This window comes from Schistocerca nitens, chromosome 8 (genome assembly GCF_023898315.1).
Source record: "Schistocerca nitens isolate TAMUIC-IGC-003100 chromosome 8, iqSchNite1.1, whole genome shotgun sequence".
Lineage (NCBI taxonomy): Eukaryota > Metazoa > Arthropoda > Insecta > Orthoptera > Acrididae > Schistocerca > Schistocerca nitens.
Window position 1 is genome coordinate 24107223 of NC_064621.1, and position 23956 is coordinate 24131178.

At 48.0% G+C, this 23956-nt stretch overlaps 35 non-coding genes across 35 annotated transcripts; all 35 read left to right on the top strand.

The window, feature by feature from the left end:
- The first annotated feature begins 40 nt into the window (after positions 1 to 40).
- Positions 41 to 112, top strand: Trnat-agu (transfer RNA threonine (anticodon AGU)). The gene has a single exon. It is a non-coding gene; the product is annotated as a tRNA-Thr (tRNA).
- A 536-nt stretch (positions 113 to 648) lies between these two features.
- Trnar-ucg (transfer RNA arginine (anticodon UCG)) lies at positions 649 to 721 on the top strand. The gene has a single exon. It is a non-coding gene; the product is annotated as a tRNA-Arg (tRNA).
- Positions 722 to 1160: 439 nt separating this feature from the next.
- Positions 1161 to 1233, top strand: Trnak-cuu (transfer RNA lysine (anticodon CUU)). Its single transcript has one exon. It is a non-coding gene; the product is annotated as a tRNA-Lys (tRNA).
- A 321-nt stretch (positions 1234 to 1554) lies between these two features.
- Positions 1555 to 1626, top strand: Trnat-agu (transfer RNA threonine (anticodon AGU)). The gene has a single exon. It is a non-coding gene; the product is annotated as a tRNA-Thr (tRNA).
- A 536-nt stretch (positions 1627 to 2162) lies between these two features.
- On the top strand, positions 2163 to 2235 carry Trnar-ucg (transfer RNA arginine (anticodon UCG)). The gene has a single exon. It is a non-coding gene; the product is annotated as a tRNA-Arg (tRNA).
- Positions 2236 to 8717: 6482 nt separating this feature from the next.
- Trnak-cuu (transfer RNA lysine (anticodon CUU)) lies at positions 8718 to 8790 on the top strand. The gene has a single exon. It is a non-coding gene; the product is annotated as a tRNA-Lys (tRNA).
- Positions 8791 to 9111: 321 nt separating this feature from the next.
- Trnat-agu (transfer RNA threonine (anticodon AGU)) lies at positions 9112 to 9183 on the top strand. The gene has a single exon. It is a non-coding gene; the product is annotated as a tRNA-Thr (tRNA).
- A 536-nt stretch (positions 9184 to 9719) lies between these two features.
- Positions 9720 to 9792, top strand: Trnar-ucg (transfer RNA arginine (anticodon UCG)). The gene has a single exon. It is a non-coding gene; the product is annotated as a tRNA-Arg (tRNA).
- Positions 9793 to 10231: 439 nt separating this feature from the next.
- Positions 10232 to 10304, top strand: Trnak-cuu (transfer RNA lysine (anticodon CUU)). Its single transcript has one exon. It is a non-coding gene; the product is annotated as a tRNA-Lys (tRNA).
- Positions 10305 to 10625: 321 nt separating this feature from the next.
- On the top strand, positions 10626 to 10697 carry Trnat-agu (transfer RNA threonine (anticodon AGU)). Its single transcript has one exon. It is a non-coding gene; the product is annotated as a tRNA-Thr (tRNA).
- A 536-nt stretch (positions 10698 to 11233) lies between these two features.
- Trnar-ucg (transfer RNA arginine (anticodon UCG)) lies at positions 11234 to 11306 on the top strand. Its single transcript has one exon. It is a non-coding gene; the product is annotated as a tRNA-Arg (tRNA).
- Positions 11307 to 11745: 439 nt separating this feature from the next.
- Trnak-cuu (transfer RNA lysine (anticodon CUU)) lies at positions 11746 to 11818 on the top strand. Its single transcript has one exon. It is a non-coding gene; the product is annotated as a tRNA-Lys (tRNA).
- A 321-nt stretch (positions 11819 to 12139) lies between these two features.
- Positions 12140 to 12211, top strand: Trnat-agu (transfer RNA threonine (anticodon AGU)). The gene has a single exon. It is a non-coding gene; the product is annotated as a tRNA-Thr (tRNA).
- Positions 12212 to 12747: 536 nt separating this feature from the next.
- Trnar-ucg (transfer RNA arginine (anticodon UCG)) lies at positions 12748 to 12820 on the top strand. Its single transcript has one exon. It is a non-coding gene; the product is annotated as a tRNA-Arg (tRNA).
- Positions 12821 to 13259: 439 nt separating this feature from the next.
- Trnak-cuu (transfer RNA lysine (anticodon CUU)) lies at positions 13260 to 13332 on the top strand. The gene has a single exon. It is a non-coding gene; the product is annotated as a tRNA-Lys (tRNA).
- A 321-nt stretch (positions 13333 to 13653) lies between these two features.
- Positions 13654 to 13725, top strand: Trnat-agu (transfer RNA threonine (anticodon AGU)). Its single transcript has one exon. It is a non-coding gene; the product is annotated as a tRNA-Thr (tRNA).
- Positions 13726 to 14261: 536 nt separating this feature from the next.
- Trnar-ucg (transfer RNA arginine (anticodon UCG)) lies at positions 14262 to 14334 on the top strand. The gene has a single exon. It is a non-coding gene; the product is annotated as a tRNA-Arg (tRNA).
- A 439-nt stretch (positions 14335 to 14773) lies between these two features.
- Trnak-cuu (transfer RNA lysine (anticodon CUU)) lies at positions 14774 to 14846 on the top strand. The gene has a single exon. It is a non-coding gene; the product is annotated as a tRNA-Lys (tRNA).
- Positions 14847 to 15167: 321 nt separating this feature from the next.
- Positions 15168 to 15239, top strand: Trnat-agu (transfer RNA threonine (anticodon AGU)). Its single transcript has one exon. It is a non-coding gene; the product is annotated as a tRNA-Thr (tRNA).
- A 1029-nt stretch (positions 15240 to 16268) lies between these two features.
- Positions 16269 to 16341, top strand: Trnak-cuu (transfer RNA lysine (anticodon CUU)). Its single transcript has one exon. It is a non-coding gene; the product is annotated as a tRNA-Lys (tRNA).
- Positions 16342 to 16662: 321 nt separating this feature from the next.
- On the top strand, positions 16663 to 16734 carry Trnat-agu (transfer RNA threonine (anticodon AGU)). Its single transcript has one exon. It is a non-coding gene; the product is annotated as a tRNA-Thr (tRNA).
- A 536-nt stretch (positions 16735 to 17270) lies between these two features.
- Positions 17271 to 17343, top strand: Trnar-ucg (transfer RNA arginine (anticodon UCG)). Its single transcript has one exon. It is a non-coding gene; the product is annotated as a tRNA-Arg (tRNA).
- Positions 17344 to 17782: 439 nt separating this feature from the next.
- Positions 17783 to 17855, top strand: Trnak-cuu (transfer RNA lysine (anticodon CUU)). Its single transcript has one exon. It is a non-coding gene; the product is annotated as a tRNA-Lys (tRNA).
- Positions 17856 to 18176: 321 nt separating this feature from the next.
- On the top strand, positions 18177 to 18248 carry Trnat-agu (transfer RNA threonine (anticodon AGU)). The gene has a single exon. It is a non-coding gene; the product is annotated as a tRNA-Thr (tRNA).
- A 536-nt stretch (positions 18249 to 18784) lies between these two features.
- Positions 18785 to 18857, top strand: Trnar-ucg (transfer RNA arginine (anticodon UCG)). The gene has a single exon. It is a non-coding gene; the product is annotated as a tRNA-Arg (tRNA).
- Positions 18858 to 19296: 439 nt separating this feature from the next.
- On the top strand, positions 19297 to 19369 carry Trnak-cuu (transfer RNA lysine (anticodon CUU)). The gene has a single exon. It is a non-coding gene; the product is annotated as a tRNA-Lys (tRNA).
- Positions 19370 to 19690: 321 nt separating this feature from the next.
- Positions 19691 to 19762, top strand: Trnat-agu (transfer RNA threonine (anticodon AGU)). The gene has a single exon. It is a non-coding gene; the product is annotated as a tRNA-Thr (tRNA).
- A 536-nt stretch (positions 19763 to 20298) lies between these two features.
- On the top strand, positions 20299 to 20371 carry Trnar-ucg (transfer RNA arginine (anticodon UCG)). The gene has a single exon. It is a non-coding gene; the product is annotated as a tRNA-Arg (tRNA).
- Positions 20372 to 20810: 439 nt separating this feature from the next.
- Trnak-cuu (transfer RNA lysine (anticodon CUU)) lies at positions 20811 to 20883 on the top strand. The gene has a single exon. It is a non-coding gene; the product is annotated as a tRNA-Lys (tRNA).
- Positions 20884 to 21204: 321 nt separating this feature from the next.
- On the top strand, positions 21205 to 21276 carry Trnat-agu (transfer RNA threonine (anticodon AGU)). Its single transcript has one exon. It is a non-coding gene; the product is annotated as a tRNA-Thr (tRNA).
- Positions 21277 to 21812: 536 nt separating this feature from the next.
- Trnar-ucg (transfer RNA arginine (anticodon UCG)) lies at positions 21813 to 21885 on the top strand. Its single transcript has one exon. It is a non-coding gene; the product is annotated as a tRNA-Arg (tRNA).
- A 439-nt stretch (positions 21886 to 22324) lies between these two features.
- Trnak-cuu (transfer RNA lysine (anticodon CUU)) lies at positions 22325 to 22397 on the top strand. Its single transcript has one exon. It is a non-coding gene; the product is annotated as a tRNA-Lys (tRNA).
- A 321-nt stretch (positions 22398 to 22718) lies between these two features.
- Trnat-agu (transfer RNA threonine (anticodon AGU)) lies at positions 22719 to 22790 on the top strand. Its single transcript has one exon. It is a non-coding gene; the product is annotated as a tRNA-Thr (tRNA).
- Positions 22791 to 23326: 536 nt separating this feature from the next.
- Trnar-ucg (transfer RNA arginine (anticodon UCG)) lies at positions 23327 to 23399 on the top strand. The gene has a single exon. It is a non-coding gene; the product is annotated as a tRNA-Arg (tRNA).
- Positions 23400 to 23838: 439 nt separating this feature from the next.
- Positions 23839 to 23911, top strand: Trnak-cuu (transfer RNA lysine (anticodon CUU)). The gene has a single exon. It is a non-coding gene; the product is annotated as a tRNA-Lys (tRNA).
- Positions 23912 to 23956: the final 45 nt, after the last annotated feature.

The window sequence follows — 23956 nt, forward strand, 5'->3', positions numbered from 1 at the left end:
GTCCATAAGAACAAAGTACCCGAAAAGCGCGATAGGAGGCGCCTCCTTAGCTCAGTGGCAGAGCGCTGGTCTAGTAAACCAGAGGTCGTGAGTTCGATCCTCACAGGAGGCAAATGAATTTTGTAAAAGCCCCTCCCACCGTGGCCCTTTCGAAAAAAGCGGTCAAGGATAAAACAAATTATAAATGGGTGCGGTATTTAAGAAATGCTCTCGCAAATGAATAGTGCGAATGGTGCTATTAAAGTAGGCACCAGAAACTGCTGCTTTTGGGAGTCTCCGGAGAATGCCGACGTGAAATACTTAGTTCTTGTGATGTATTTTCTACCCCTGATACAGACCCTCGCGGCTGTCGTCGTCGTCGGCGCCGCCGCCGCTTTGGTAATAGCGGCAACTCGCCATTGTATCTCATAGGGTGAGGTACCTTCTGCAACCGACTGAGATGGCACTAAGCGATTGAAGCTGATTTGCACGCTCTTGTTTGATGAGCGTCATAAGGGCTTGAATGTAACTTGCGATGGGACACAGCAAGAAGTAGCGTCGCATTTTTAGTACTGAAATTGGAGAATTGCGTCAAAGATGGTAAATTCATTCCGGGAAGTGCACAAATGGCGGTAATGAGGTGTGTTTGGGGAAGCGTATTGCGCCAGTGACCGTGTGGCCTAATGGATAAGGCGTCGGACTTCGGATCCGAAGATTGCAGGTTCGAATCCTGTCACGGTCGAGTTTTTCCAGTTCTGCAAAAGATGCATGCTGTTTTACTGTGTTGTTTGAGTACTACAAAACTAGTTGAAAGTTGCTGCTGTCCGCTTCCTGGCTGCAAACCGGCGTCTACCTGAAGCTCAAGCAAGACAAGGGTGATCTGTAGCGAAATTTTCGGCACAGAGCCGTTCAGGAGAGTTTTTGTTGGAACTACTGCGTCTGATTCAGGGCCCAAGAGCTACGCCACAGGCGTCTGCGCACAGTCGAGCATGTGTGTTGAATAATGGTGCTGATAGCCACGTATCATTTGAAGCAGATTTGATGCCTTTCGGAGACAATTTTTCATTGAATGGGATTGTAGCTCATTTGTGGCAGCAGGAGATAAGCTGTAGTCAAAAGGATCTTCCATAGATGGTCGCAGGTCCCATCAGTATTGTATGGCTCGTAAAGCATTGTGTGGAGCCCGGCTAGCTCAGTCGGTAGAGCATGAGACTCTTAATCTCAGGGTCGTGGGTTCGAGCCCCACGCTGGGCGGCGCAAAATTTTGTGTCTACGCGGATGCAACCTGCGCCCCTCTCGTGAGCCTTGCGTAACGAACGTAACGGGTTACGACGATGCCTAGCTTCGTATGAATATCAGAGGAATGGTATTTGAAGCTGAAAGTAACTCTGAAATGAAATAAATGTGTTGTTTTGGAATTTTAGGTGTACATCGATATCGTGTGAGATGTGTAGGAAAGCAGCAGCTGTGCTAACTAAATGCAAATAATGGTCGCTAATGCGGTGCGTTTCCAGCTGAAGATCTCCGATTCACTAGTCCATAAGAACAAAGTACCCGAAAAGCGCGCTAGGAGGCGCCTCCTTAGCTCAGTGGCAGAGCGCTGGTCTAGTAAACCAGAGGTCGTGAGTTCGATCCTCACAGGAGGCAAATGAATTTTGTAAAAGCCCCTCCCACCGTGGCCCTTTCGAAAAAAGCGGTCAAGGATAAAACAAATTATAAATGGGTGCGGTATTTAAGAAATGCTCTCGCAAATGAATAGTGCGAATGGTGCTATTAAAGTAGGCACCAGAAACTGCTGCTTTTGGGAGTCTCCGGAGAATGCCGACGTGAAATACTTAGTTCTTGTGATGTATTTTCTACCCCTGATAGAGACCCTCGCGGCTGTCGTCGTCGTCGGCGCCGCCGCCGCTTTGGTAATAGCGGCAACTCGCCATTGTATATCATAGGGTGAGGTACCTTCTGCAACCGACTGAGATGGCACTAAGCGATTGAAGCTGATTTGCACGCTCTTGTTTGATGAGCGTCATAAGGGCTTGAATGTAACTTGCGATGGGACACAGCAAGAAGTAGCGTCGCATTTTTAGTACTGAAATTGGAGAATTGCGTCAAAGATGGTAAATTCATTCCGGGAAGTGCACAAATGGCGGTAATGAGGTGTGTTTGGGGAAGCGTATTGCGCCAGTGACCGTGTGGCCTAATGGATAAGGCGTCGGACTTCGGATCCGAAGATTGCAGGTTCGAATCCTGTCACGGTCGAGTTTTTCCAGTTCTGCAAAAGATGCATGCTGTTTTACTGTGTTGTTTGAGTACTACAAAACTAGTTGAAAGTTGCTGCTGTCCGCTTCCTGGCTGCAAACCGGCGTCTACCTGAAGCTCAAGCAAGACAAGGGTGATCTGTAGCGAAATTTTCGGCACAGAGCCGTTCAGGAGAGTTTTTGTTGGAACTACTGCGTCTGATTCAGGGCCCAAGAGCTACGCCACAGGCGTCTGCGCACAGTCGAGCATGTGTGTTGAATAATGGTGCTGATAGCCACGTATCATTTGAAGCAGATTTGATGCCTTTCGGAGACAATTTTTCATTGAATGGGATTGTAGCTCATTTGTGGCAGCAGGAGATAAGCTGTAGTCAAAAGGATCTTCCATAGATGGTCGCAGGTCCCATCAGTATTGTATGGCTCGTAAAGCATTGTGTGGAGCCCGGCTAGCTCAGTCGGTCAGTCTGCCTGCAGCGGCCGTGGCGTGCGGTTGTCTGTGCTCGCGCTGTGGCTGGCTTGTTTATTTCTGCAGGGTAAGTCGCTCGCTAGCAGCGGTTATTCTTGCGTTTGTGGAATGACGTTGAGAATTCAGTGATGGCACATGCTATGAGAAAAGACACTTTGAAGTTAACGTTCGAAAACACGTTTGCCCGGCCAACCTCCTTCGAAGTCGAAGATTTCCTCGAAGACGTGATGAAAATTGGACTCGATGAGATTATCGGTATACATTTGTCGATTCTGTCTAGTACCGTTTATATCAAGATGAGAGATGCCGAGTTTTGTGACAAACTAGTTGACTCCTATAGTTCCGGTTTGAAGTTTAAGCATAGTGATGGCAATGTTGGTGTCGTTACTGTTTCCCACGCCGGGCTTGGACTTCGAACAATTCGTATTTTTGAACTACCATTTGAGGTCCCAGCAGAACAGATTAATGTTGCGATATCGCCGTATGGCAAAGTTTTGAGCAACTTTGCAGAACGTTGGTCTCCGGCACATAAGTATCCGGTCCTGAATGGCGTCAGGCAGCTTAAAGTTGACTTGCAACGCCATATTCCGTCGTACGTCACGGTTTGTGGGTACCGTGCCGTCGTAATGTATGATGGCCAACCTCGGACATGTGCCAGATGTAACTCGACGGGACATGTTCGTGCGGAATGTTTACAGCGTCGTGTGGTTCAACTGCCAACTGGAGAGAGTGTTAGCCCCCCCGCGATGTCAACTTTAGCGCCATCGTATGTGGCGGTTGCCCGCGGTGAGCCGTCAATCCAACCGACTCGCGATACACCTGCCGGACCCAGTCGCATCGTTAATGTGACATCTCCGGACACGCCAGTCGCATCCGAGATAGCTGCTTCTGAAACCCATGACACTAACAGGACCAGTGATATGGCGGTGGACCAACCCTCACGAGGTGCCGAGTTGGCGGAGGTGTCCATGGCTCCTGCTCCCATGTCTGAACAAGTCACTGAAACGATGCCCAACTCTGACACAGTAATACGGGGTCCTCGATCTCCGAAGAAAAATAAAAAACGGAGGATGGCTCACCAAGGTGCGGAAGATACAGCACCGAGCTTGCGGGGAAAGGCTAAATTAATCGGCCAGAACTTAAAAGAAGGCCCCGAAGACGCTGCCGCCTCGCCTTCGCGCTCGCGTGACACAACACGATCAGACGACACCATGTCGGAGACTTCCACGATGTTCGACAGCGGACCAGATGAGACGCCGCCTCCGCACATTGAGCCACAGGATACGAATCCACCAGTTCCTGAGCCAGTAGGCACCCTTTCCTCTCCCAATTGGGCAGACGAGTGTGAAACGCATGCAGCTGATGCAGAGATGCAGGATGATTCCACACCCTCGACCGGCTCCTTGCCCCCCGTATCAGCAGTTGATGGCAACAACGTCCACGTGGCCATGGCTACTCAAACGACCGACACGGTCAGCGCCTCCAATTGACGGCTGTATGACGCATCCTATTGTCTGCTCCTTTCGTTCCATCAATCTATGACCACCTTGCAGGCCTACAAGATCCTGACTCTCAATATAAATAAGATACGTAGTGATTTGAATCTGAAAAACTTACAAGACTTGTTATACGCAGCCGACATAGATATTGCAATGCTTCAGGAAGTGAGTGATATCAGATTAGACCACATAGCCGGGTATAACGCTTTCGTGAACCCTGGCAACGGTTTCGAACTTGGAACAGCATTACTGTTAAAAGAAGGGATCATTGCAAATTGTGAGGCCAAACTGGTGACCGGAAGAGGGATAGCAGTAACTGTCAATGACATCAGACTGATTAATATTTACGCACCTTCTGGGTCCAGTAACAGGCAACGCCGTGCAGAATTTTTTCGCCACGAGATCCTTCCGCTCTTCGGGACCAATTACAGTGATGTCATTTTTGGCGGCGATTTCAATTGTGTGCTTCGTCAAACAGATCAAACTCCACACTTTAATCGGTGTGTTGAATTAGAACAGATCATTCAAGACCTCCGTTTCACTGACACTTGGACGTCCACGCACGGCGTGGCAGTGGGTTTTACGCATGTTACCAATCATTCGGCAAGTAGGTTAGATAGAATTTACATATCGCGTAATTTAACGCAACACCTGCTACACACCGAAATATGGCCTACTGTGTTTTCCGATCATGCTGCCTATATCTGTACCGTCAACATGCAAAAACAGGAAACATACCGGAGTCGAGGGTTATGGAAGTTCAACATCGCACATTTGCATGATCCTGCATGTCGAGAAGCCTTCCTGTCCACCTGGACGGCATGTGAACGCAAATTCAATTCCTACAACTCCGCGATCGAGTGGTGGCTAAAATGCGCCAAACCACAAATTAGGAAAACTTTCATGTTTTACTCCCGTCAGAAAACTCAGTGGCAAAAACGGACGATGGAATTCTACTTTCAGTGTCTTCGGGAGTTGTATACATCTGACGCGACCGTCATCGGCAATTTTGCAAAGATCAAACGAATTCAGGCAAAACTTTTAACGCTGCAACGGAAACAGTTGGAAGGTTTTCAAATTCGGGCGCGAGTTCCTAAGACGGTGCAAGAAGAAGAAGCTGCCATGTATCACATGTTACGTGAAAGTCGACGAGGCAGTCGGAAAATCATTACACAAATCCGAACCAGCGCCGGTGCAATAGTTACTACACAAAGTGAAATTATGCGTGCGATTGAAGAGTACTATCGAGACCTGATGTCCAATAAAATGACGGATGATACCGTGTTTGCGGATTTTGCGACAAATTTATCACGGAAACTCAGCCCCACAGAGGCGACTCAGCTGCTGACGGAGGTGACAGAAGACGAATTAACAGACATTATCCTAAGGAGTCCGAAGAATAAATCTCCTGGCTGCGATGGACTACCTGCTGAAGTATATCAAGCCTTCTGGCCGCAGATGAAATCGAAACTACTTGCAATATGTCACGAACTAATGAACCCTCAAACCGTTATTCCGCAGGAATTTCGCCAAGGAATTGTTGTCTTACTGCCCAAGACGCCGTGCAGTAACACCCTCACGAACCTGAGACCTCTCACATTATTAAATAGTGATTATAAACTATTCGCCCGTGTTCTGAGCCAACGGCTCAAAACTGTCATGACCACAATCACAGGCCCGTATCAAACGAGTGTCGGTAGCGGTAGATCTATTTACCACACGCTCACGGATTACCGAGATATCATTGCCGTAGCGGAGGCTTGCAAATTAAAATGCGCCCTCTTCATGATAGACTTTGCAAAAGCGTTCGACAGGGTGAGCCATCGGTTCCTTTTCCGCGTCATGCAGGAATTGGGATTTCCGCACCAGTTCACCCAAGTACTCGACAATATGATCCGTAATAGTACGTCGCGAATCCAAATTAATGGTCGCCTCAGTGGCGCTATTGATATCGAGTGTTCGGTGAGGCAAGGCTGTCCGATGTCGATGGCTCTCTTTGCCATCGCCATAGAACCTCTGCTCGCTACGCTAACTGCACATTTGCAGGGATTGGAAATCAATAGCCAGAAGATTGTGTGCCGTGCGTACGCAGATGATGTTGGCTTTCTTGTCGTGAATGCGCAAGAAGTGCGGTCCTCACTGCAAATACTTCAACGATATGAGGCGGCATCTGGGGCGAAGGTGAACTGGCAAAAATCTGGACTTATGAATGTCGGACGGGGTATAAATCTCCCCAACCATGCCCGATTACGAGAAATTACCGGTGTCAAGTGCTTAGGAATTGAGTTTCGGCGGACGATACAGAATACCATTGCTGTTAATTATAGAGCTCTACTTCATAAGGTTAGGGCATGTGTACAACTGCATAGCATGAGGCAACTGAATGCTCTCCAAAAAGTTGAACTGGTCAACACCTATATCCTCTCGAAGATTAACTATGTAGCCAAAGTGTTGCCTCTTCCCAGTAGCATTGCCCATCGAATGCTGTCTGCCCTGGGCCATTTCGTGACCCGAGGCAATATCTTCAAAGTTAAATATGTTACGTTGACGCTCCCTACTCGGAAGGGCGGATTAAACCTCACTGATGTAAATAAAAAGGCACAGGCGCTCTATTTAAGCAGTATGTATAAGCTGTGGACAACATCTCCACACTGTCTCACTGCTCACCTTCTCAACGAAATCTCCCCGGCGGACCTCAATCCCCCGATTGATGTACATCATATTCCACATGCCCTTTCCCATTTAAAATACTTCCTGTTGGAATATAGTTATGCTCGAACAAGAATTCCGGAGAAGGAAATAACGGTGGTGAAGCAGCTTTATAAGACTTTGATTGAGTCCACATCCAGGAATAACATCGAAGTCAAATATACAGCTCACAATTGGCCGGTCATTTGGGATAATCTTCATTCACGCCATTTACCGTCTCACGTGCGAGCGTCTTGGTATCTCACGGTGAATCGTAAAATCGCTACCAATGCCAGACTCCATTCCATTCATCTGGCCGATTCACCCTTATGCGATACTTGCCAGGTACAAGATAGCGAGGAACACCGATTTGTCTGCGAAAAAGTGCGAGATGTTTGGGCGGTCATACGACAGTTGTTGGCCAGCATCACTAGAACATGCCCTGCGACCATAACGCCAGCTGACTTCCTCACTCCGGAGGTAGTGCCTTACCCGCAGACCAAAAGAAATTCAGTAAACTGGCTTAAAGGCCACACCGTTTACTATCTTTTTAATGTGAACGAAACGAGTAAAGAAGACTTTCTTATGTATTTAATGATACAGCACCACCGACTACAGCAGACTAAAAACTATAAAGCTCATTTTGCAAACTTTTTAACTCACACGATTATTTCACAGCCACTATAGGATGGTGTGTTTAAAGCCATGTCTTCCGACATGGTGGATTTCCACCCTGCCTTCGGACGCCTCCAATGAAGACCCAAGAAGTTACAGCGAGGCAGACTAATTTACGAGTGCGTCACTTGGATCATTGTCACGTTCGGAAATTAACTGCACGTTTGTCGTAGCGCGTTTCGTATCATTGGCGGTTGCCTTGCACAGAACTGCGGTTCCTAGTTTTCTTGATTGTCACAGACGATCCGATGGAGAGAAACAACGATAGAAGACTTTTCATTTATTTTGCTCATCCACTACTTACTCAGATTTGGTGGAGTGAGATGCAATCATGCGGTGCAAAGTGCACGGATTCCCCGGCTCTCCTGCATACATATGAAAATGGACATATATCATTTACACTGCAAATGGATGCAACATTTCGTCTCCGGATTAATTTCTGTTTTTGTATTACTGGCGGCGGAGTCAAGCCCCAGCATTTCCTCGTTACGCCGAAGAGTTAGGGTGACGCGGTGACAGTTCCGGCGAGAGGCGCAGTGGCCAGGCCTCAGATTCCATGACCCCTGCCCGCTTTGCCTCTCCCTGCCTGCTACCGCCTTTTAAAAATGAGACAAAACAGCAAAAAAAAAAAAAAAAAAGTGAAAAAAAAAAAAAAAAATGGATAAGGCGTCGGACTTCGGATCCGAAGATTGCAGGTTCGAATCCTGTCACGGTCGAGTTTTTCCAGTTCTGCAAAAGATGCATGCTGTTTTACTGTGTTGTTTGAGTACTACAAAACTAGTTGAAAGTTGCTGCTGTCCGCTTCCTGGCTGCAAACCGGCGTCTACCTGAAGCTCAAGCAAGACAAGGGTGATGTGTAGCGAAATTTTCGGCACAGAGCCGTTCAGGAGAGTTTTTGTTGGAACTACTGCGTCTGATTCAGGGCCCAAGAGCTACGCCACAGGCGTCTGCGCACAGTCGAGCATGTGTGTTGAATAATGGTGCTGATAGCCACGTATCATTTGAAGCAGATTTGATGCCTTTCGGAGACAATTTTTCATTGAATGGGATTGTAGCTTATTTGTGGCAGCAGGAGATAAGCTGTAGTCAAAAGGATCTTCCATAGATGGTCGCAGGTCCCATCAGTATTGTATGGCTCGTAAAGCATTGTGTGGAGCCCGGCTAGCTCAGTCGGTAGAGCATGAGACTCTTAACCTCAGGGTCGTGGGTTCGAGCCCCACGCTGGGCGGCGCAAAATTTTGTGTCTACGCGGATGCAACCTGCGCCCCTCTCGTGAGCCTTGCGTAACGAACGTAACGGGTTACGACGATGCCTAGCTTCGTATGAATATCAGAGGAATGGTATTTGAAGCTGAAAGTAACTCTGAAATGAAATAAATGTGTTGTTTTGGAATTTTAGGTGTACATCGATATCGTGTGAGATGTGTAGGAAAGCAGCAGCTGTGCTAACTAAATGCAAATAATGGTCGCTAATGCGGTGCGTTTCCAGCTGAAGATCTCCGATTCACTAGTCCATAAGAAGAAAGTACCCGAAAAGCGCGCTAGGAGGCGCCTCCTTAGCTCAGTGGCAGAGCGCTGGTCTAGTAAACCAGAGGTCGTGAGTTCGATCCTCACAGGAGGCAAATGAATTTTGTAAAAGCCCCTCCCACCGTGGCCCTTTCGAAAAAAGCGGTCAAGGATAAAACAAATTATAAATGGGTGCGGTATTTAAGAAATGCTCTCGCAAATGAATAGTGCGAATGGTGCTATTAAAGTAGGCACCAGAAACTGCTGCTTTTGGGAGTCTCCGGAGAATGCCGACGTGAAATACTTAGTTCTTGTGATGTATTTTCTACCCCTGATACAGACCCTCGCGGCTGTCGTCGTCGTCGGCGCCGCCGCCGCTTTGGTAATAGCGGCAACTCGCCATTGTATCTCATAGGGTGAGGTACCTTCTGCAACCGACTGAGATGGCACTAAGCGATTGAAGCTGATTTGCACGCTCTTGTTTGATGAGCGTCATAAGGGCTTGAATGTAACTTGCGATGGGACACAGCAAGAAGTAGCGTCGCATTTTTAGTACTGAAATTGGAGAATTGCGTCAAAGATGGTAAATTCATTCCGGGAAGTGCACAAATGGCGGTAATGAGGTGTGTTTGGGGAAGCGTATTGCGCCAGTGACCGTGTGGCCTAATGGATAAGGCGTCGGACTTCGGATCCGAAGATTGCAGGTTCGAATCCTGTCACGGTCGAGTTTTTCCAGTTCTGCAAAAGATGCATGCTGTTTTACTGTGTTGTTTGAGTACTACAAAACTAGTTGAAAGTTGCTGCTGTCCGCTTCCTGGCTGCAAACCGGCGTCTACCTGAAGCTCAAGCAAGACAAGGGTGATCTGTAGCGAAATTTTCGGCACAGAGCCGTTCAGGAGAGTTTTTGTTGGAACTACTGCGTCTGATTCAGGGCCCAAGAGCTACGCCACAGGCGTCTGCGCACAGTCGAGCATGTGTGTTGAATAATGGTGCTGATAGCCACGTATCATTTGAAGCAGATTTGATGCCTTTCGGAGACAATTTTTCATTGAATGGGATTGTAGCTCATTTGTGGCAGCAGGAGATAAGCTGTAGTCAAAAGGATCTTCCATAGATGGTCGCAGGTCCCATCAGTATTGTATGGCTCGTAAAGCATTGTGTGGAGCCCGGCTAGCTCAGTCGGTAGAGCATGAGACTCTTAATCTCAGGGTCGTGGGTTCGAGCCCCACGCTGGGCGGCGCAAAATTTTGTGTCTACGCGGATGCAACCTGCGCCCCTCTCGTGAGCCTTGCGTAACGAACGTAACGGGTTACGACGATGCCTAGCTTCGTATGAATATCAGAGGAATGGTATTTGAAGCTGAAAGTAACTCTGAAATGAAATAAATGTGTTGTTTTGGAATTTTAGGTGTACATCGATATCGTGTGAGATGTGTAGGAAAGCAGCAGCTGTGCTAACTAAATGCAAATAATGGTCGCTAATGCGGTGCGTTTCCAGCTGAAGATCTCCGATTCACTAGTCCATAAGAACAAAGTACCCGAAAAGCGCGCTAGGAGGCGCCTCCTTAGCTCAGTGGCAGAGCGCTGGTCTAGTAAACCAGAGGTCGTGAGTTCGATCCTCACAGGAGGCAAATGAATTTTGTAAAAGCCCCTCCCACCGTGGCCCTTTCGAAAAAAGCGGTCAAGGATAAAACAAATTATAAATGGGTGCGGTATTTAAGAAATGCTCTCGCAAATGAATAGTGCGAATGGTGCTATTAAAGTAGGCACCAGAAACTGCTGCTTTTGGGAGTCTCCGGAGAATGCCGACGTGAAATACTTAGTTCTTGTGATGTATTTTCTACCCCTGATACAGACCCTCGCGGCTGTCGTCGTCGTCGGCGCCGCCGCCGCTTTGGTAATAGCGGCAACTCGCCATTGTATCTCATAGGGTGAGGTACCTTCTGCAACCGACTGAGATGGCACTAAGCGATTGAAGCTGATTTGCACGCTCTTGTTTGATGAGCGTCATAAGGGCTTGAATGTAACTTGCGATGGGACACAGCAAGAAGTAGCGTCGCATTTTTAGTACTGAAATTGGAGAATTGCGTCAAAGATGGTAAATTCATTCCGGGAAGTGCACAAATGGCGGTAATGAGGTGTGTTTGGGGAAGCGTATTGCGCCAGTGACCGTGTGGCCTAATGGATAAGGCGTCGGACTTCGGATCCGAAGATTGCAGGTTCGAATCCTGTCACGGTCGAGTTTTTCCAGTTCTGCAAAAGATGCATGCTGTTTTACTGTGTTGTTTGAGTACTACAAAACTAGTTGAAAGTTGCTGCTGTCCGCTTCCTGGCTGCAAACCGGCGTCTACCTGAAGCTCAAGCAAGACAAGGGTGATCTGTAGCGAAATTTTCGGCACAGAGCCGTTCAGGAGAGTTTTTGTTGGAACTACTGCGTCTGATTCAGGGCCCAAGAGCTACGCCACAGGCGTCTGCGCACAGTCGAGCATGTGTGTTGAATAATGGTGCTGATAGCCACGTATCATTTGAAGCAGATTTGATGCCTTTCGGAGACAATTTTTCATTGAATGGGATTGTAGCTCATTTGTGGCAGCAGGAGATAAGCTGTAGTCAAAAGGATCTTCCATAGATGGTCGCAGGTCCCATCAGTATTGTATGGCTCGTAAAGCATTGTGTGGAGCCCGGCTAGCTCAGTCGGTAGAGCATGAGACTCTTAATCTCAGGGTCGTGGGTTCGAGCCCCACGCTGGGCGGCGCAAAATTTTGTGTCTACGCGGATGCAACCTGCGCCCCTCTCGTGAGCCTTGCGTAACGAACGTAACGGGTTACGACGATGCCTAGCTTCGTATGAATATCAGAGGAATGGTATTTGAAGCTGAAAGTAACTCTGAAATGAAATAAATGTGTTGTTTTGGAATTTTAGGTGTACATCGATATCGTGTGAGATGTGTAGGAAAGCAGCAGCTGTGCTAACTAAATGCAAATAATGGTCGCTAATGCGGTGCGTTTCCAGCTGAAGATCTCCGATTCACTAGTCCATAAGAAGAAAGTACCCGAAAAGCGCGCTAGGAGGCGCCTCCTTAGCTCAGTGGCAGAGCGCTGGTCTAGTAAACCAGAGGTCGTGAGTTCGATCCTCACAGGAGGCAAATGAATTTTGTAAAAGCCCCTCCCACCGTGGCCCTTTCGAAAAAAGCGGTCAAGGATAAAACAAATTATAAATGGGTGCGGTATTTAAGAAATGCTCTCGCAAATGAATAGTGCGAATGGTGCTATTAAAGTAGGCACCAGAAACTCCTGATTTTGGGAGTCTCCGGAGAATGCCGACGTGAAATACTTAGTTCTTGTGATGTATTTTCTACCCCTGATACAGACCCTCGCGGCTGTCGTCGTCGTCGGCGCCGCCGCCGCTTTGGTAATAGCGGCAACTCGCCATTGTATCTCATAGGGTGAGGTACCTTCTGCAACCGACTGAGATGGCACTAAGCGATTGAAGCTGATTTGCACGCTCTTGTTTGATGAGCGTCATAAGGGCTTGAATGTAACTTGCGATGGGACACAGCAAGAAGTAGCGTCGCATTTTTAGTACTGAAATTGGAGAATTGCGTCAAAGATGGTAAATTCATTCCGGGAAGTGCACAAATGGCGGTAATGAGGTGTGTTTGGGGAAGCGTATTGCGCCAGTGACCGTGTGGCCTAATGGATAAGGCGTCGGACTTCGGATCCGAAGATTGCAGGTTCGAATCCTGTCACGGTCGAGTTTTTCCAGTTCTGCAAAAGATGCATGCTGTTTTACTGTGTTGTTTGAGTACTACAAAACTAGTTGAAAGTTGCTGCTGTCCGCTTCCTGGCTGCAAACCGGCGTCTACCTGAAGCTCAAGCAAGACAAGGGTGATCTGTAGCGAAATTTTCGGCACAGAGCCGTTCAGGAGAGTTTTTGTTGGAACTACTGCGTCTGATTCAGGGCCCAAGAGCTACGCCACAGGCGTCTGCGCACAGTCGAGCATGTGTGTTGAATAATGGTGCTGATAGCCACGTATCATTTGAAGCAGATTTGATGCCTTTCGGAGACAATTTTTCATTGAATGGGATTGTAGCTCATTTGTGGCAGCAGGAGATAAGCTGTAGTCAAAAGGATCTTCCATAGATGGTCGCAGGTCCCATCAGTATTGTATGGCTCGTAAAGCATTGTGTGGAGCCCGGCTAGCTCAGTCGGTAGAGCATGAGACTCTTAATCTCAGGGTCGTGGGTTCGAGCCCCACGCTGGGCGGCGCAAAATTTTGTGTCTACGCGGATGCAACCTGCGCCCCTCTCGTGAGCCTTGCGTAACGAACGTAACGGGTTACGACGATGCCTAGCTTCGTATGAATATCAGAGGAATGGTATTTGAAGCTGAAAGTAACTCTGAAATGAAATAAATGTGTTGTTTTGGAATTTTAGGTGTACATCGATATCGTGTGAGATGTGTAGGAAAGCAGCAGCTGTGCTAACTAAATGCAAATAATGGTCGCTAATGCGGTGCGTTTCCAGCTGAAGATCTCCGATTCACTAGTCCATAAGAAGAAAGTACCCGAAAAGCGCGCTAGGAGGCGCCTCCTTAGCTCAGTGGCAGAGCGCTGGTCTAGTAAACCAGAGGTCGTGAGTTCGATCCTCACAGGAGGCAAATGAATTTTGTAAAAGCCCCTCCCACCGTGGCCCTTTCGAAAAAAGCGGTCAAGGATAAAACAAATTATAAATGGGTGCGGTATTTAAGAAATGCTCTCGCAAATGAATAGTGCGAATGGTGCTATTAAAGTAGGCACCAGAAACTCCTGCTTTTGGGAGTCTCCGGAGAATGCCGACGTGAAATACTTAGTTCTTGTGATGTATTTTCTACCCCTGATACAGACCCTCGCGGCTGTCGTCGTCGTCGGCGCCGCCGCCGCTTTGGTAATAGCGGCAACTCGCCATTGTATCTCATAGGGTGAGGTACCTTCTGCAACCGACTGAGATGGCACTAAGCGATTGAAGCTGATTTGCACGCTCTTGTTTGATGAGCGTCATAAGGGCTTGAATGTAACTTGCGATGGGACACAGCAAGAAGTAGCGTCGCATTTTTAGTACTGAAATTGGAGAATTGCGTCAAAGATGGTAAATTCATTCCGGGAAGTGCACAAATGGCGGTAATGAGGTGTGTTTGGGGAAGCGTATTGCGCCAGTGACCGTGTGGCCTAATGGATAAGGCGTCGGACTTCGGATCCGAAGATTGCAGGTTCGAATCCTGTCACGGTCGAGTTTTTCCAGTTCTGCAAAAGATGCATGCTGTTTTACTGTGTTGTTTGAGTACTACAAAACTAGTTGAAAGTTGCTGCTGTCCGCTTCCTGGCTGCAAACCGGCGTCTACCTGAAGCTCAAGCAAGACAAGGGTGATCTGTAGCGAAATTTTCGGCACAGAGCCGTTCAGGAGAGTTTTTGTTGGAACTACTGCGTCTGATTCAGGGCCCAAGAGCTACGCCACAGGCGTCTGCGCACAGTCGAGCATGTGTGTTGAATAATGGTGCTGATAGCCACGTATCATTTGAAGCAGATTTGATGCCTTTCGGAGACAATTTTTCATTGAATGGGATTGTAGCTCATTTGTGGCAGCAGGAGATAAGCTGTAGTCAAAAGGATCTTCCATAGATGGTCGCAGGTCCCATCAGTATTGTATGGCTCGTAAAGCATTGTGTGGAGCCCGGCTAGCTCAGTCGGTAGAGCATGAGACTCTTAATCTCAGGGTCGTGGGTTCGAGCCCCACGCTGGGCGGCGCAAAATTTTGTGTCTACGCGGATGCAACCTGCGCCCCTCTCGTGAGCCTTGCGTAACGAACGTAACGGGTTACGACGATGCCTAGCTTCGTATGAATATCAGAGGAATGGTATTTGAAGCTGAAAGTAACTCTGAAATGAAATAAATGTGTTGTTTTGGAATTTTAGGTGTACATCGATATCGTGTGAGATGTGTAGGAAAGCAGCAGCTGTGCTAACTAAATGCAAATAATGGTCGCTAATGCGGTGCGTTTCCAGCTGAAGATCTCCGATTCACTAGTCCATAAGAACAAAGTACCCGAAAAGCGCGCTAGGAGGCGCCTCCTTAGCTCAGTGGCAGAGCGCTGGTCTAGTAAACCAGAGGTCGTGAGTTCGATCCTCACAGGAGGCAAATGAATTTTGTAAAAGCCCCTCCCACCGTGGCCCTTTCGAAAAAAGCGGTCAAGGATAAAACAAATTATAAATGGGTGCGGTATTTAAGAAATGCTCTCGCAAATGAATAGTGCGAATGGTGCTATTAAAGTAGGCACCAGAAACTGCTGCTTTTGGGAGTCTCCGGAGAATGCCGACGTGAAATACTTAGTTCTTGTGATGTATTTTCTACCCCTGATAGAGACCCTCGCGGCTGTCGTCGTCGTCGGCGCCGCCGCCGCTTTGGTAATAGCGGCAACTCGCCATTGTATCTCATAGGGTGAGGTACCTTCTGCAACCGACTGAGATGGCACTAAGCGATTGAAGCTGATTTGCACGCTCTTGTTTGATGAGCGTCATAAGGGCTTGAATGTAACTTGCGATGGGACACAGCAAGAAGTAGCGTCGCATTTTTAGTACTGAAATTGGAGAATTGCGTCAAAGATGGTAAATTCATTCCGGGAAGTGCACAAATGGCGGTAATGAGGTGTGTTTGGGGAAGCGTATTGCGCCAGTGACCGTGTGGCCTAATGGATCCGAAGATTGCAGGTTCGAATCCTGTCACGGTCGAGTTTTTCCAGTTCTGCAAAAGATGCATGCTGTTTTACTGTGTTGTTTGAGTACTACAAAACTAGTTGAAAGTTGCTGCTGTCCGCTTCCTGGCTGCAAACCGGCGTCTACCTGAAGCTCAAGCAAGACAAGGGTGATCTGTAGCGAAATTTTCGGCACAGAGCCGTTCAGGAGAGTTTTTGTTGGAACTACTGCGTCTGATTCAGGGCCCAAGAGCTACGCCACAGGCGTCTGCGCACAGTCGAGCATGTGTGTTGAATAATGGTGCTGATAGCCACGTATCATTTGAAGCAGATTTGATGCCTTTCGGAGACAATTTTTCATTGAATGGGATTGTAGCTCATTTGTGGCAGCAGGAGATAAGCTGTAGTCAAAAGGATCTTCCATAGATGGTCGCAGGTCCCATCAGTATTGTATGGCTCGTAAAGCATTGTGTGGAGCCCGGCTAGCTCAGTCGGTAGAGCATGAGACTCTTAATCTCAGGGTCGTGGGTTCGAGCCCCACGCTGGGCGGCGCAAAATTTTGTGTCTACGCGGATGCAACCTGCGCCCCTCTCGTGAGCCTTGCGTAACGAACGTAACGGGTTACGACGATGCCTAGCTTCGTATGAATATCAGAGGAATGGTATTTGAAGCTGAAAGTAACTCTGAAATGAAATAAATGTGTTGTTTTGGAATTTTAGGTGTACATCGATATCGTGTGAGATGTGTAGGAAAGCAGCAGCTGTGCTAACTAAATGCAAATAATGGTCGCTAATGCGGTGCGTTTCCAGCTGAAGATCTCCGATTCACTAGTCCATAAGAACAAAGTACCCGAAAAGCGCGCTAGGAGGCGCCTCCTTAGCTCAGTGGCAGAGCGCTGGTCTAGTAAACCAGAGGTCGTGAGTTCGATCCTCACAGGAGGCAAATGAATTTTGTAAAAGCCCCTCCCACCGTGGCCCTTTCGAAAAAAGCGGTCAAGGATAAAACAAATTATAAATGGGTGCGGTATTTAAGAAATGCTCTCGCAAATGAATAGTGCGAATGGTGCTATTAAAGTAGGCACCAGAAACTGCTGCTTTTGGGAGTCTCCGGAGAATGCCGACGTGAAATACTTAGTTCTTGTGATGTATTTTCTACCCCTGATACAGACCCTCGCGGCTGTCGTCGTCGTCGGCGCCGCCGCCGCTTTGGTAATAGCGGCAACTCGCCATTGTATCTCATAGGGTGAGGTACCTTCTGCAACCGACTGAGATGGCACTAAGCGATTGAAGCTGATTTGCACGCTCTTGTTTGATGAGCGTCATAAGGGCTTGAATGTAACTTGCGATGGGACACAGCAAGAAGTAGCGTCGCATTTTTAGTACTGAAATTGGAGAATTGCGTCAAAGATGGTAAATTCATTCCGGGAAGTGCACAAATGGCGGTAATGAGGTGTGTTTGGGGAAGCGTATTGCGCCAGTGACCGTGTGGCCTAATGGATAAGGCGTCGGACTTCGGATCCGAAGATTGCAGGTTCGAATCCTGTCACGGTCGAGTTTTTCCAGTTCTGCAAAAGATGCATGCTGTTTTACTGTGTTGTTTGAGTACTACAAAACTAGTTGAAAGTTGCTGCTGTCCGCTTCCTGGCTGCAAACCGGCGTCTACCTGAAGCTCAAGCAAGACAAGGGTGATCTGTAGCGAAATTTTCGGCACAGAGCCGTTCAGGAGAGTTTTTGTTGGAACTACTGCGTCTGATTCAGGGCCCAAGAGCTACGCCACAGGCGTCTGCGCACAGTCGAGCATGTGTGTTGAATAATGGTGCTGATAGCCACGTATCATTTGAAGCAGATTTGATGCCTTTCGGAGACAATTTTTCATTGAATGGGATTGTAGCTCATTTGTGGCAGCAGGAGATAAGCTGTAGTCAAAAGGATCTTCCATAGATGGTCGCAGGTCCCATCAGTATTGTATGGCTCGTAAAGCATTGTGTGGAGCCCGGCTAGCTCAGTCGGTAGAGCATGAGACTCTTAATCTCAGGGTCGTGGGTTCGAGCCCCACGCTGGGCGGCGCAAAATTTTGTGTCTACGCGGATGCAACCTGCGCCCCTCTCGTGAGCCTTGCGTAACGAACGTAACGGGTTACGACGATGCCTAGCTTCGTATGAATATCAGAGGAATGGTATTTGAAGCTGAAAGTAACTCTGAAATGAAATAAATGTGTTGTTTTGGAATTTTAGGTGTACATCGATATCGTGTGAGATGTGTAGGAAAGCAGCAGCTGTGCTAACTAAATGCAAATAATGGTCGCTAATGCGGTGCGTTTCCAGCTGAAGATCTCCGATTCACTAGTCCATAAGAAGAAAGTACCCGAAAAGCGCGCTAGGAGGCGCCTCCTTAGCTCAGTGGCAGAGCGCTGGTCTAGTAAACCAGAGGTCGTGAGTTCGATCCTCACAGGAGGCAAATGAATTTTGTAAAAGCCCCTCCCACCGTGGCCCTTTCGAAAAAAGCGGTCAAGGATAAAACAAATTATAAATGGGTGCGGTATTTAAGAAATGCTCTCGCAAATGAATAGTGCGAATGGTGCTATTAAAGTAGGCACCAGAAACTCCTGATTTTGGGAGTCTCCGGAGAATGCCGACGTGAAATACTTAGTTCTTGTGATGTATTTTCTACCCCTGATACAGACCCTCGCGGCTGTCGTCGTCGTCGGCGCCGCCGCCGCTTTGGTAATAGCGGCAACTCGCCATTGTATCTCATAGGGTGAGGTACCTTCTGCAACCGACTGAGATGGCACTAAGCGATTGAAGCTGATTTGCACGCTCTTGTTTGATGAGCGTCATAAGGGCTTGAATGTAACTTGCGATGGGACACAGCAAGAAGTAGCGTCGCATTTTTAGTACTGAAATTGGAGAATTGCGTCAAAGATGGTAAATTCATTCCGGGAAGTGCACAAATGGCGGTAATGAGGTGTGTTTGGGGAAGCGTATTGCGCCAGTGACCGTGTGGCCTAATGGATAAGGCGTCGGACTTCGGATCCGAAGATTGCAGGTTCGAATCCTGTCACGGTCGAGTTTTTCCAGTTCTGCAAAAGATGCATGCTGTTTTACTGTGTTGTTTGAGTACTACAAAACTAGTTGAAAGTTGCTGCTGTCCGCTTCCTGGCTGCAAACCGGCGTCTACCTGAAGCTCAAGCAAGACAAGGGTGATCTGTAGCGAAATTTTCGGCACAGAGCCGTTCAGGAGAGTTTTTGTTGGAACTACTGCGTCTGATTCAGGGCCCAAGAGCTACGCCACAGGCGTCTGCGCACAGTCGAGCATGTGTGTTGAATAATGGTGCTGATAGCCACGTATCATTTGAAGCAGATTTGATGCCTTTCGGAGACAATTTTTCATTGAATGGGATTGTAGCTCATTTGTGGCAGCAGGAGATAAGCTGTAGTCAAAAGGATCTTCCATAGATGGTCGCAGGTCCCATCAGTATTGTATGGCTCGTAAAGCATTGTGTGGAGCCCGGCTAGCTCAGTCGGTAGAGCATGAGACTCTTAATCTCAGGGTCGTGGGTTCGAGCCCCACGCTGGGCGGCGCAAAATTTTGTGTCTACGCGGATGCAACCTGCGCCCCTCTCGTGAGCCTTGCGTAACGAACGTAACGGGTTACGACGATGCCTAGCTTCGTATGAATATCAGAGGAATGGTATTTGAAGCTGAAAGTAACTCTGAAATGAAATAAATGTGTTGTTTTGGAATTTTAGGTGTACATCGATATCGTGTGAGATGTGTAGGAAAGCAGCAGCTGTGCTAACTAAATGCAAATAATGGTCGCTAATGCGGTGCGTTTCCAGCTGAAGATCTCCGATTCACTAGTCCATAAGAAGAAAGTACCCGAAAAGCGCGCTAGGAGGCGCCTCCTTAGCTCAGTGGCAGAGCGCTGGTCTAGTAAACCAGAGGTCGTGAGTTCGATCCTCACAGGAGGCAAATGAATTTTGTAAAAGCCCCTCCCACCGTGGCCCTTTCGAAAAAAGCGGTCAAGGATAAAACAAATTATAAATGGGTGCGGTATTTAAGAAATGCTCTCGCAAATGAATAGTGCGAATGGTGCTATTAAAGTAGGCACCAGAAACTCCTGCTTTTGGGAGTCTCCGGAGAATGCCGACGTGAAATACTTAGTTCTTGTGATGTATTTTCTACCCCTGATACAGACCCTCGCGGCTGTCGTCGTCGTCGGCGCCGCCGCCGCTTTGGTAATAGCGGCAACTCGCCATTGTATCTCATAGGGTGAGGTACCTTCTGCAACCGACTGAGATGGCACTAAGCGATTGAAGCTGATTTGCACGCTCTTGTTTGATGAGCGTCATAAGGGCTTGAATGTAACTTGCGATGGGACACAGCAAGAAGTAGCGTCGCATTTTTAGTACTGAAATTGGAGAATTGCGTCAAAGATGGTAAATTCATTCCGGGAAGTGCACAAATGGCGGTAATGAGGTGTGTTTGGGGAAGCGTATTGCGCCAGTGACCGTGTGGCCTAATGGATAAGGCGTCGGACTTCGGATCCGAAGATTGCAGGTTCGAATCCTGTCACGGTCGAGTTTTTCCAGTTCTGCAAAAGATGCATGCTGTTTTACTGTGTTGTTTGAGTACTACAAAACTAGTTGAAAGTTGCTGCTGTCCGCTTCCTGGCTGCAAACCGGCGTCTACCTGAAGCTCAAGCAAGACAAGGGTGATCTGTAGCGAAATTTTCGGCACAGAGCCGTTCAGGAGAGTTTTTGTTGGAACTACTGCGTCTGATTCAGGGCCCAAGAGCTACGCCACAGGCGTCTGCGCACAGTCGAGCATGTGTGTTGAATAATGGTGCTGATAGCCACGTATCATTTGAAGCAGATTTGATGCCTTTCGGAGACAATTTTTCATTGAATGGGATTGTAGCTCATTTGTGGCAGCAGGAGATAAGCTGTAGTCAAAAGGATCTTCCATAGATGGTCGCAGGTCCCATCAGTATTGTATGGCTCGTAAAGCATTGTGTGGAGCCCGGCTAGCTCAGTCGGTAGAGCATGAGACTCTTAATCTCAGGGTCGTGGGTTCGAGCCCCACGCTGGGCGGCGCAAAATTTTGTGTCTACGCGGATGCAACCTGCGCCCCTCTCGTGAGCCTTGCGTAACGAACGTAACGGGTTACGACGATGCCTAGCTTCGTATGAATATCAGAGGAATGGTATTTGAAGCTGAAAGTAACTCTGAAATGAAATAAATGTGTTGTTTTGGAATTTTAGGTGTACATCGATATCGTGTGAGATGTGTAGGAAAGCAGCAGCTGTGCTAACTAAATGCAAATAATGGTCGCTAATGCGGTGCGTTTCCAGCTGAAGATCTCCGATTCACTAGTCCATAAGAACAAAGTACCCGAAAAGCGCGCTAGGAGGCGCCTCCTTAGCTCAGTGGCAGAGCGCTGGTCTAGTAAACCAGAGGTCGTGAGTTCGATCCTCACAGGAGGCAAATGAATTTTGTAAAAGCCCCTCCCACCGTGGCCCTTTCGAAAAAAGCGGTCAAGGATAAAACAAATTATAAATGGGTGCGGTATTTAAGAAATGCTCTCGCAAATGAATAGTGCGAATGGTGCTATTAAAGTAGGCACCAGAAACTGCTGCTTTTGGGAGTCTCCGGAGAATGCCGACGTGAAATACTTAGTTCTTGTGATGTATTTTCTACCCCTGATACAGACCCTCGCGGCTGTCGTCGTCGTCGGCGCCGCCGCCGCTTTGGTAATAGCGGCAACTCGCCATTGTATCTCATAGGGTGAGGTACCTTCTGCAACCGACTGAGATGGCACTAAGCGATTGAAGCTGATTTGCACGCTCTTGTTTGATGAGCGTCATAAGGGCTTGAATGTAACTTGCGATGGGACACAGCAAGAAGTAGCGTCGCATTTTTAGTACTGAAATTGGAGAATTGCGTCAAAGATGGTAAATTCATTCCGGGAAGTGCACAAATGGCGGTAATGAGGTGTGTTTGGGGAAGCGTATTGCGCCAGTGACCGTGTGGCCTAATGGATAAGGCGTCGGACTTCGGATCCGAAGATTGCAGGTTCGAATCCTGTCACGGTCGAGTTTTTCCAGTTCTGCAAAAGATGCATGCTGTTTTACTGTGTTGTTTGAGTACTACAAAACTAGTTGAAAGTTGCTGCTGTCCGCTTCCTGGCTGCAAACCGGCGTCTACCTGAAGCTCAAGCAAGACAAGGGTGATCTGTAGCGAAATTTTCGGCACAGAGCCGTTCAGGAGAGTTTTTGTTGGAACTACTGCGTCTGATTCAGGGCCCAAGAGCTACGCCACAGGCGTCTGCGCACAGTCGAGCATGTGTGTTGAATAATGGTGCTGATAGCCACGTATCATTTGAAGCAGATTTGATGCCTTTCGGAGACAATTTTTCATTGAATGGGATTGTAGCTCATTTGTGGCAGCAGGAGATAAGCTGTAGTCAAAAGGATCTTCCATAGATGGTCGCAGGTCCCATCAGTATTGTATGGCTCGTAAAGCATTGTGTGGAGCCCGGCTAGCTCAGTCGGTAGAGCATGAGACTCTTAATCTCAGGGTCGTGGGTTCGAGCCCCACGCTGGGCGGCGCAAAATTTTGTGTCTACGCGGATGCAACCTGCGCCCCTCTCGTGAGCCTTGCGTAACGAACGTAACGGGTTACGACGATGCCTAGCTTCGTATGAATATCAGAGGAATGGTATTTGAAGCTGAAAGTAACTCTGAAATGAAATAAATGTGTTGTTTTGGAATTTTAGGTGTACATCGATATCGTGTGAGATGTGTAGGAAAGCAGCAGCTGTGCTAACTAAATGCAAATAATGGTCGCTAATGCGGTGCGTTTCCAGCTGAAGATCTCCGATTCACTAGTCCATAAGAACAAAGTACCCGAAAAGCGCGCTAGGTGGCGCCTCCTTAGCTCAGTGGCAGAGCGCTGGTCTAGTAAACCAGAGGTCGTGAGTTCGATCCTCACAGGAGGCAAATGAATTTTGTAAAAGCCCCTCCCACCGTGGCCCTTTCGAAAAAAGCGGTCAAGGATAAAACAAATTATAAATGGGTGCGGTATTTAAGAAATGCTCTCGCAAATGAATAGTGCGAATGGTGCTATTAAAGTAGGCACCAGAAACTGCTGCTTTTGGTAGTCTCCGGAGAATGCCGACGTGAAATACTTAGTTCTTGTGATGTATTTTCTACCCCTGATAGAGACCCTCGCGGCTGTCGTCGTCGTCGGCGCCGCCGCCGCTTTGGTAATAGCGGCAACTCGCCATTGTATATCATAGGGTGAGGTACCTTCTGCAACCGACTGAGATGGCACTAAGCGATTGAAGCTGATTTGCACGCTCTTGTTTGATGAGCGTCATAAGGGCTTGAATGTAACTTGCGATGGGACACAGCAAGAAGTAGCGTCGCATTTTTAGTACTGAAATTGGAGAATTGCGTCAAAGATGGTAAATTCATTCCGGGAAGTGCACAAATGGCGGTAATGAGGTGTGTTTGGGGAAGCGTATTGCGCCAGTGACCGTGTGGCCTAATGGATAAGGCGTCGGACTTCGGATCCGAAGATTGCAGGTTCGAATCCTGTCACGGTCGAGTTTTTCCAGTTCTGCAAAAGATGCATGCTGTTTTACTGTGTTGTTTGAGTACTACAAAACTAGTTGAAAGTTGCTGCTGTCCGCTTCCTGGCTGCAAACCGGCGTCTACCTGAAGCTCAAGCAAGACAAGGGTGATCTGTAGCGAAATTTTCGGCACAGAGCCGTTCAGGAGAGTTTTTGTTGGAACTACTGCGTCTGATTCAGGGCCCAAGAGCTACGCCACAGGCGTCTGCGCACAGTCGAGCATGTGTGTTGAATAATGGTGCTGATAGCCACGTATCATTTGAAGCAGATTTGATGCCTTTCGGAGACAATTTTTCATTGAATGGGGTTGTAGCTCATTTGTGGCAGCAGGAGATAAGCTGTAGTCAAAAGGATCTTCCATAGATGGTCGCAGGTCCCATCAGTATTGTATGGCTCGTAAAGCATTGTGTGGAGCCCGGCTAGCTCAGTCGGTAGAGCATGAGACTCTTAATCTCAGGGTCGTGGGTTCGAGCCCCACGCTGGGCGGCGCAAAATTTTGTGTCTACGCGGATGCAACCTGCGCCCCTCTCG